Genomic DNA, 11,313 nt, shown 5'->3' on the forward strand with positions numbered 1-11,313 from the left:
AAAATACTTTAATTAAAGTACTATGTAAGTAGTTTTGGGGGGGGGGGGGGGTATCTGTACTTTACTATTTCAATTTGACAACTTCTACTTTTACTTCACTACATTCCTAAAGAAAATACTATTGTTTTTCCTCCATACGTTTTCCCTGACACCCAAAATGTACTTTAGAATGCTTAGCATGACAGGAACATGGTCACATTCATTCACTTGTCAAGAGAACATGCCTGGTCATCCCTACTGCCTCTGATCTGAAGAACTCACTAAACAAAAAATACTTTGTTTGTAAATGATGTCTGAGTGCTGGAATGTGCCTCTGGCTATCCATACATTTAAAAAACAAGAACACCGTGCTGTCTGGTTTGCTTAATATAAGGAATATGAAATGATTTACACTTTTACTTTTGATACTTAAGTATATTTTAGCAATTATATTTACTTTTGATACTTAAGTATATTTTAGCAATTGCATTTACTTTTGATAGATAAGTTGATATATACAACCAAATACTTTTAGATTTTTACTCAAGTAGTATTTTACTGAGTGACTTTCACTTTCACTTGAGTTATTTTCTATTAAGGTATCTTTACTTTTACTGGAGTATAACAATGGGTACTTTTTCCACCACTGGAGAGCACACACACACACACACACACACACACACACACACACACACACACACACACACACACACACACACACACACACACACACACACACACACACACACACACACACCACACACACACACACACACACACACACACACCACACACACACACACACACACCGCACGCACACACACACACACACACACACACACACACCACACACACACACACACACACACACACACACACACACACACACACACATACACACACATACACACACACACATAAACACACACACACACACACACACACACACACACACACACACACACACACACACACACACACACACACACACACCACTTGGGTAGGGTCACCCACAGGGTAAGTTCCTCTCTCAGTGAGTGCTGGGAGTGAACAGCACTTCTAGCTGAGAGGAGGACACTTAAACACACGACCAATGCTACCCAAATATTAGTGTGTGTAGGTGTGTGTGTGTGTGTGTGTGTGTGTTTGTGTGTGTGTGTGTGTGTACTGTGAAGACATTTGTAGTAAACAACAATACCATGACTCTTTTAACCAGTGTGTACGTAACAATGCTAGTCCATTCCATGGTAATAGATGTGACTAGTGGAGATCCTCACCCACTGCCTCTCCAGCTACTCTTGACACATATTTACTACATTCAGTGTACAAACAGCCCTGACAAGCACAGCCTAACTGGATCATTCAAATGGCAACGCAAATTGCAGGGTCTGTTTTTCTGAATAGCTGGTGTTAGCTGCCCGTATTGGTGGCTAGAAGTGGGTGTTCTGAATAACTGGTGTTAGCTGCCCGTATTGGTGGCTAGAAGTTGGTGTTCTGAATAACTGGTGTTAGCTGCCCGTATTGGTGGCTAGAAGTGGGTGTTCTGAATAGCTGCTGTTAGCTGCCCTGTATTGGTGGCTAGAAGTGGGTGTTCTGAATAGCTGGTGTTAGCTGCCCGTATTGGTGGCTAGCAGTGGGTGTTCTGAATAGCTGGTGTTAGCTGCCCGTATTGGTGGCTAGAAGTGGGTGTTCTGAATAGCTGGCTATAGCTGCCCGTATTGGTGGCTAGCAGTGGGTGTTCTGAATAGCTGCTGTTAGCTGCCCGTATTGGTGGCTAGAAGTGGGTGTTCTGAATAGCTGCTGTTAGCTGCCCGTATTGGTGGCTAGAAGTGGGTGTTCTGAATAGCTGCTGTTAGCTGCCCGTATTGGTGGCTAGAAGTGGGTGTTCTGAATAACTGGTGTTAGCTGCCCGTATTGGTGGCTAGCAGTGGGTGTTCTGAATAGCTGGCTATAGCTGCCCGTATTGGAGGCTAGCAGTGGGTGTTCTGAATAGCTGGCTATAGCTGCCCGTATTGGTGGCTAGCAGTGGGTGTTTTGAATAACTGGCGTTAGCTGCCCGAATTGGAGGCTAGCAGTGGGTGTTCTGAATAGCTGGCGTTAGCTGCCCGTATTGGTGGCTAGCAGTGGGTGTTCTGAATAGCTGGCTATAGCTGCCCGTATTGGTGGCTAGCAGTGGGTGTTCTGAATAGCTGGTGTTAGCTGCCCGTATTGGTGGCTAGCAGTGGGTGTTCTGAATAGCTGGCGTTAGCTGCCCGTATTGGAGGCTAGCAGTGGGTGTTCTGAATAGCTGGCGTTAGCTGCCCGTATTGGAGGCTAGCAGTGGGTGTTCTGAATAGCTGGCGTTAGCTGCCCGTATTGGAGGCTAGCAGTGGGTGTTCTGAATAGCTGGCGTTAGCTGCCCGTATTGGAGGCTAGCAGTGGGTGTTCTGAATAGCTGGCGTTAGCTGCCCGTATTGGAGGCTAGCAGTGGGTGTTCTGAATAGCTGGCGTTAGCTGCCCGTATTGGAGGCTAGCAGTGGGTGTTCTGAATAGCTGGCATTAGCTGCCCGTATTGGAGGCTAGCAGTGGGTGTTCTGAATAGCTGGCGTTAGCTGCCCGTATTGGTGGCTAGCAGTGGGTGTTCTGAATAGCTGGTGTTAGCTGCCCGTATTGGTGGCTAGCAGTGGGTGTTCTGAATAGCTGGCTATAGCTGCCCGTATTGGTGGCTAGCAGTGGGTGTTCTGAATAGCTGCTGTTAGCTGCCCGTATTGGTGGCTAGCAGTGGGTGTTCTGAATAACTGGTGTTAGCTGCCCGTATTGGTGGCTAGCAGTGGTGTTCTGAATAGCTGGCTATAGCTGCCCGTATTGGTGGCTAGTAGTGGGTGTTTTGAATAGCTGGCGTTAGCTGCCCGTATTGGAGGCTAGCAGTGGGTGTTCTGAATAGCTGGCGTTAGCTGCCCGTATTGGAGGCTAGCAGTGGGTGTTCTGAATAGCTGGCGTTAGCTGCCCGTATTGGAGGCTAGCAGTGGGTGTTCTGAATAGCTGGCGTTAGCTGCCCGTATTGGAGGCTAGCAGTGGGTGTTCTGAATAGCTGGCGTTAGCTGCCCGTATTGGAGGCTAGCAATTAGCAGTGGGTGTTCTGAATAGCTGGCGTTAGCTGCCCGTATTGGTGGCTAGCAGTGGGTGTTTTGAATAGCTGGCGTTAGCTGCCCGTATTGGAGGCTAGCACTGGGTGTTCTGAATAGCTGGCCGTTAGCTGCCCGTATTGGAGGCTAGCAGTGGGTGTTCTGAATAGCTGGCGTTAGCTGCCCGTATTGGAGGCTAGCAGTGGGTGTTCTGAATAGCTGCCGTTAGCTGCCCGTATTGGAGGCTAGCAGTGGGTGTTCTGAATAGCTGCCGTTAGCTGCCCGTATTGGAGGCTAGCAGTGGGTGTTCTGAATAGCTGGCGTTAGCTGCCCGTATTGGAGGCTAGCAGTGGGTGTTCTGAATAGCTGGCGTTAGCTGCCCGTATTGGAGGCTAGCAGTGGGTGTTCTGAATAGCTGCCGTTAGCTGCCCGTATTGGAGGCTAGCAGTGGGTGTTCTGAATAGCTGGCGTTAGCTGCCCGTATTGGAGGCTAGCAGTGGGTGTTCTGAATAGCTGGCGTTAGCTGCCCGTATTGGAGGCTAGCAGTGGGGTGTTCTGAATAGCTGGCGTTAGCTGCCCGTATTGGAGGCTAGCAGTGGGTGTTCTGAATAGCTGGCGTTAGCTGCCCTATTGGAGGCTAGCAGTGGGTGTTCTGAATAGCTGGCGTTAGCTGCCCGTATTGGAGGCTAGCAGTGGGTGTTGAAGAGGAACGTTATTTCCTACAAAAAAATCAACATTCAAAATGTTGAAACAGTTTGTACTTAAAACACACAACAACCAATGCACTCACACAATATTACCATCCTGGATCTCCAACTCAGCAGATCTCACCATGATAACTCAACACACACACCTCTGTGTGTGTCCTGTCAATAGAACGTGAAGGGTTTTGCCACTAATGACCAGTATAGAGATAAGAGAGGAGAGGTTAATGTGTTACTGGGAAGAATCTAGATAAGAGCTATCCCTCTGAGAAAGAGACAGAAAGAGAGAGACAGAGAGAGAAAGAGAGAGACAGAGAGAGAGAGAGGGAGAGACAGAGAGAGAGAGAGAGACAGAGAGAGAGAGCGACAGAGAGAGACAGAGAGAGACAGAGAGAGAGAGAGAGAGAGAGAGAGACAGAGAGAGACAGAGAGAGAAAGAGAGAGACAGAGAGAGAAAGAGAGAGACAGAGAGAGAGAGAGAGAGAGCGACAGAGAGAGACAGAGAGAGACAGAGAGAGAGAGAGAGGGAGAGACAGAGAGAGAGACAGAGAGAGAGAGAGAGCGACAGAGAGAGACAGAGAGAGACAGAGAGAGAGAGAGAGAGAGAGAGAGAGAGAGAGAGAGAGGGAGAGAGAGAGAGAGCGACAGAGAGAGACAGAGAGAGACAGAGAGAGAGAGAGAGAGAGAGAGAGAGGGAGAGGGAGAGAGAGAGAGACAGAGAATGGAAGGCAAAGGAGGGGAAAGGGAGATGAACACAGACACATTCAAACAAAAGACTAGCCTTCTATGCCACTGCCCCTGCCTGGCTAGATGAATACAGTCCATGCAAGTGCAATAGAGTACTGAGTCAATTGTAGTTGGAATTGGAATTTAGGGCTACATTCTGATTCTGTTCTGCTGCCCTGCCGTATTAGCCAATCAAATCCATCAAAAATCCAATATTCCTAAGTGTGTAGGTGCAGGGGTCTACAGTATGTTGAATTACTAGAATTATTGTACTTTTTATTGTAACTTCTCGGCCTCACTGACTTCCATGCAGCAACACACACACACACACACACACACACACACACACACACATACATACACACACACTTCCAGTGCGTGTATGTGTAGAATAAAATGGCTGGAGTCCTGTCTGTCCTGTCTGTCTGTGTGTCTGGCTAGGTTGGCTGTCAATCAAGTCTTTCAATGAGCCAGAGACGGAAAACGAGGTGTCAGGGGTCAATGACTAACTACATTGCTTTGGCAACAACTACAGTGAAGTTCATAGCCCGCTGGGACGTGACCATAACCCTGCTGCAGTGTGTGTGTGTGTCAGGGGTTTTGGGTGAACTATCCTCGTCCCCTCATCCCTCTCTCTCACTTTGACCCAGTCAGTTTTGCCTCCTCTCCTCTCCTTCCCCTCCCTCTCTCTCACTTTGTCCCAGTCAGTTTTGCCTCCTCTCCTCTCCTTCCCCTCATCCCTCTCTTTCACTTTGTCCCAGTCAGTTTTGCCTCCTCTCCTCTCCTTCCCCTCATCCCTCTCTCTCACTTTGTCCCAGTCAGTTTTGCCTCCTCTCCTCTCCTTCCCCTCATCCCTCTCTCTCACTTTGTCCCAGTCAGTTTTGCCTCCTCTCCTCTCCTTCCCCTCATCCCTCTCTCTCACTTTGTCCCAGTCAGTTTGCCTCCTCTCCTCTCCTTCCCCTCATCCTTCTCTCTCACTTCATCCCAGTCAGTTTTGCCTCCTCTCCTTCCCCTCATCCCTCTCTCTCACTTTGTCCCAGTCAGTTTTGCCTCCTCTCCTCTCCTTCCCCTCATCCCTCTCTCTCACTTCGTCCCAGTCAGTTTTGCCTCCTCTCCTCTCCTTCCCCTCATCCCTCTCTCTCACTTCGTCCCAGTCAGTTTTGCCTCCTCTCCTCTCCTTCCCCTCATCCCTCTCTCTCACTTCGTCCCAGTCAGTTTTGCCTCCTCTCCTCTCCTTCCCCTCATCCCTCTCTCTCACTTCGTCTCAGTCAGTTTTGCCTCCTCTCCTCTCCTTCCCCTCATCCCTCTCTCTCTCTCTCCTTCCTCACAGCGATCACAGCCTCATTGCCTGCGTCCGTAATGGGTCCAAGATCAAATGACCACCCCTCATCACTGTCAAACGCTCCCCTAAAACACTTTAGCGAGCAGGCCTTTCTAATCGACCTGGCCCGGGTATCCTGGAAGGATATTGACCTCATCCCGTCAGTAGAGGATTTCCTCACCATCTTAAATAAACCCCATTCAAAAAATGTAGAACTAAGAACAGATATAACACTTGGTTTACTCCAGACCAGACTGCCCTTGACCAGCACAAAAACATCATGTGGCGTTCTGCATTAGCATCGAATAGCCCCCGCGATATGCTACTTTTCAGGAAGTAAGGATCCAATATACACAGGCAGTTAGGAAAGCTAAGGACAGAAGCTTGCATCTTGTAGCACTATTCCAAAACGTTCTGGGACACTGTAAGGTCCATGGAGAATAAGAGCACCTCCTCCCAGCTGCCCACTGCATTGAGGCTAGGAAACACTGTCACCACCGATAAATCTACGATAATCGAGAATTTCAATAAGCATTTTCTACGGCTGGCCATGCTTTCCACCTGGCTACCTCTACCCCGGCCAACAGCTCTGCACCCCCTGCAGCAACTTACCTAAGCCCCCCCAGCTTCTCCTTCACCCAAATCCAGATAGCTGATGTTCTGAAAGAGCTGCAAAATCTGGATCCCTACAAAACAGCCGGGTTAGACAATCTGGACCCTCTCTTTCTAAAATGATCTGCTGAAATTGTTTCAACCCCTATTACTAGCCTATTCAACCTCTCTTTCGTGTCGTCTGATTGGAAAGCTGCCCAGGTCATCCCCCTCTTCAAAGGGGGAGACACTCTAGACCCAAACTGTTACAGATCTATATCCATCTTGCCGTGCCTTTCTAAGGTCTTCAAAAGCGAAGTTAACAAACAGATCACCGACCATTTCGAATCCCACCGTACCTTCTCCACTATGCAGCTGGTCATGGGTGCACCTCAGCCACGCTCAAGGTCCTAAACGATATCATAACTGCCATCGATAAAAGACAATACTGTGCAGCCGTATTCATCGACCTGGCCAAGGCTTTTGACTCTGTGAATCACCGTATTCTTATCGGCAGACTCAACAGCCTTGGTTTCTCAAATGACTGCCTCGCCTGGTTCACCAACTACTTCTCAGACAGAGTTCAGTGTGTCAAATCGGAGAGCCTGTTGTACGGACCTCTGGCAGTCTCTATGGGGGTGCCACAGGGTTCAATTCTTGGGCCGACTCTTTTCTCTGTATATATGAATGATATTGCTGCGGGTGATTCTTTGATCCACCTCTATGCAGACGACAACATTCTGTATACATCTTGCCCTTCGTTGGACACTGTGTTAACAAACCTCCAATCAAGCTTAATGGCACCTGTTTGAACTTGTTATCAGTATAAAAGACACCTGTCCACAACCTCAAACAGTCACACTCCAAACTCCACTATGGCCAAGACCAAAGAGCTGTCAAAGGACACCAGAAACTAAATTGTAGACCTGCACCAGGCTGGGAAGACTAAATCTGCAATAGGTAAGCAGCTTGGTTTGAAGAAATCAACTGTGGGAGCAATTATTATTTTGTCTGTCATAGTTGAAGTGTACCTATGATGAAAATTACAGGCCTCTCTCATCTTTTTAAGTGGGAGAACTTGCACAATTGGTGGATGACTAAATACTTTTTTGCCCCACTGTACCTCATCCCCATGTTGTTATATTTTTTGTTGTTGCTCTTTTGCACCCCAGTATCTCTACTTGCACATCATCTTCTGCACATCTACCACTCCAGTGTTTAATTGCTCAATTCAAATTAATTTGCCACTATGGCCTATTTATTGCCTTACCTCCCTAATCTTACTTCATTTGCACACACTGTATATAGATTTTTCTATTGTGTTACTGTTTGTTTATTCCATGTGTAACTGTGTGTTGTTGTCGCACTGCTTTGCTTTATTTGGCCAGGTCGCAGTTGTAAATGAGAACTTGTTCTCAACTGGCCGACCTGGTTAAATAAAGGTGTTCTCAACTGGCCTATCTGGTTAAATAAAGGTGTTCTCAACTGGCCTACCTGGTTAAGTAAAGGTGTTCTCAACTGGCCGACCTGGTTAAATAAAGGTGTTCTCAACTGGCCTACCTGGTTAAATAAAGGTGTTCTCAACTGGCCTACCTGGTTAAATAAAGGTGTTCTCAACTGGCCTACCTGGTTAAATAAAGGTGTTCTCAACTGGCCTACCTGGTTAAATAAAGGTGTTCTCAACTGGCCTACCTGGTTAAATAAAGGTGTTCTCAACTAGCCTACCTGGTTAAATAAAGGTGTTCTCAACTAGCCTACCTGGTTAAATAAAGGTGTTCTCAACTAGCCTACCTGGGTAAATAAAGGTGAAATAAATAAATAAAACATCTCCCTCTCTCACTTAGACCCAGGCAGTTTAGCCTCCTCTACTTCCCCTCATCCCTCTCTCTCACTCTCTCATCATTTCCTGTCTCCATCCATCCCTCCCCTCGCTCTGTCTCCATCATCCAGCTCTATCCATCCCTCCCTCCCTCCCTCCGTCTCCATCCATCTCCATCCACCCCCCCCCCTCCATCTCCATCCATCCACCCATCTCCATCCATCCATCCTCCCCTCCCTCCGTCTCCATCCATCCATCTCCATCCATCCATCCCTCCCACTGTCTCCATGCATCCATCTCCATCCATCCCTCTCATCCATCCGTCGCCATCAATCCCTCCCACCCAACCTTACTCACCCTACAAAAAACCAGACCAAGGAAGAAGAAGGAACTCCAGGAAGTCACAGCGCCACGAAAGATCGTACTTAAACCTCTGCTTCCTCCCTCCCTCCGTCTCCATCCATCACATCCTCCACTCTCTCTCCACAGTATTGGTCTGTCTCCAATTGTCATACAGTTCTCACAGGTTTTGTCATTCCTCCCGTTTTCCCCCTCTCTCCCTCTACCACCCCCTCTCGCCCCCTATCACCCCCTCTCTCCCTCTACCACCCCCATCTCTCCCTCTAACCACCACATCCCTCTCCCCTCTAAACCACCCCCTCTCCCATCTAACCCTACCCTCCCCCCTAATCCCCCCGACTCCTCTATCCCGCTCTACAACCCCCTCTTCCCTCTCCCACCCCTCACTCTCCCCTATCAACCCCACACCCCCCACACCCCTCTCTCCCTCTACTACCACCACCCTCTCTCCACTATACCACCCCCCCTCCACCAACCACCTCTCCTCTACCACCCCCTCTCTCCCTCTACCACCCCCTCTCACCCCCTACCACCCCCTCTCTCCCATTACCACCCCCTCTCTCTCTCTACCACCCCCTCTCACCCCCTACCACCCCCTCTCTCCCTCTACCACCCCTCTCTTTTTAGAAGGGTGTTGTATACATTCGACTGCGTGTGTGTGCACTACAAGGTGGTGGTGGTGGGGTGGGGGTAATACCATAGGGGAAGTGCCCCAATTATTCACATGGATAACATGCACTCAACCCCACACACACATGCACTGTCTGTGTGTGTGTGTGTGTGTGTGTGTGTGTGTGTGTGTGTGTGTGTGTGTGTGTGTGTGTGTGTGTGTGTGTGTGTGTGTGTGTGTGTGTGTGTGTGTTGGAGGCCTTCATTGAGAGATAAGTGGCATAGAGCAACTCTGTGATAAGTGTTCAGTAAACATGTCAGAGGAGACAGGTAGCCTAGAGGTTAAGAGCGTTGGGAAAGTAACCGAAAGGTCACTGGTTCAAGTCCCTGACCCGGCAAGTGGAAAAATCTGTCGTCATACCCTTGAACATGGCAGTTAAAACCCAACAACTGTTCCCCTGGCGCTGTGGATGTCCATTAAGGCAGGCCCCCGCACCTCTCTGGTTCAGAGGGTTAAATGAGGAAGACACATTTCAGTTGAATGCATTCAGTTGTGCAACTGACTAGGTGTCCCCCTTTGTTTGTAGCTCACAGCATTCTGTCACACAGTTAGCTTGGATACTCAGTCTCTATAGGTTGTCCTCTAACCAAATATCCACTGCTTGGAGTCCAATCTGCTGCTTATGGCTGTTTGATTTGGATTAACATGGTTCATTAACCCAATGTACCAACACTGTCAGACTCATTACACCCACTCCTCCGTCCAATGTTCTCTCCCTCCTTCTATCCCCATCCGTGGACAAGACCTCTCTCTCTCTCCAGCTGGGTTGGAGTAAATCTAGGGATAATTTTAGGATAATCTCCCATCAAATGTCTCAGAGTGCTGCCACCCTGTTTTCCCACTGCCTGATTACCAGCCACTTCTGCTGACCGTTGTCACACACACATGCTTCCACACACAAACACACACATTGGGTTTAACTGTGCCACAAACACAAACATTGGGTTTAACTGTGTTACACAGAAATTCAAGCATGCCAACCATTCCTGCTTACTGCTACTGCCAACACTCACTCAACTGCATACAAATAAATAAACACACACACATATTTCTGGGAGGAGTCACTACTGGGATGTTTCTTTGCCACCTAGTGGTAGAATTTACAATTCATTGAACACTCCTAGAAGGATTTAATTTATTGACCAACACTGCCACCTGGTGCCAAGATATCAGCATTACTACATGAGTGGCTTCAGATAGCGCTCTAGCTTCATCCTACCCTCCTCCAGTCCTAATCATAGCCATTAGAGGGAGACTGATGTAAGTTCACGTTTCCTCTAACCCCAACATGCACATGGAGTGTCTCATGGAGTGTCTCATGGCTGTTTAAAGACGTTCACTCACACAGAACTCTTAGAGATGCTTTCTTCTGGACAACGATACAATGTTCACTCCCTCTTCTCTCCTCCTCTCCTCTCCCCTCTCCTCCTTTGTCTCTTCTCCTCTCCTCTCCTCTCCTCTCCTCTCCTCTCCTCTCCTCTCCTCTCCTCTCCTCTCCTCTCCTCTCCTCTCCTCTCTCCTCTCCTCTCCTCTCCTCTCCTCTCCTCTCCTCTCCTCTCCTCTCCTCTCCTCTCCTCTCCCCTCTCCTCCTTTTGTCTCCTCTCCTCTCCTCTCCTCTCCTCTCCTCTCCTCTCCTCTCCTCTCCTCTCCTCTCCTCTCCTCTCCTCTCCTCTCCTCTCCTCTCCTCTCCTCTCCTCTCCCCTCTCCTCCTTTTGTCTCCTCTCCTCTCCTCTCCTCTCCTCTCCTCTCCTCTCCTCCTCTCCTCTCCTCTCCTCTCCTCTCCTCTCCTCTCCTCTCCTCTCCTCTCCTCTCCTCTCCTCTCCTCTTCCCTCCTCTCCTCTTCCCTCCTCTCCTCTCCCCTCCCCTCCCCTCAGTCACTGGGGTCTCTCTTTCTTTCAGCTGCATAACACGTTCAACAACACCTTGTGTCCATCCATTGAGAATAGGTGAGGTGAATATTCTCTCTAACTCCCCTGAGTTTAAAGTATGCACACCCAACAAACTGAAAGCACAACCACAGGTGTAGGGAACACTAAATA

Source organism: Oncorhynchus kisutch, linkage group LG2 (genome assembly GCF_002021735.2).
Source record: "Oncorhynchus kisutch isolate 150728-3 linkage group LG2, Okis_V2, whole genome shotgun sequence".
In the NCBI taxonomy this organism is placed as follows: Eukaryota; Metazoa; Chordata; class Actinopteri; order Salmoniformes; family Salmonidae; genus Oncorhynchus; species Oncorhynchus kisutch.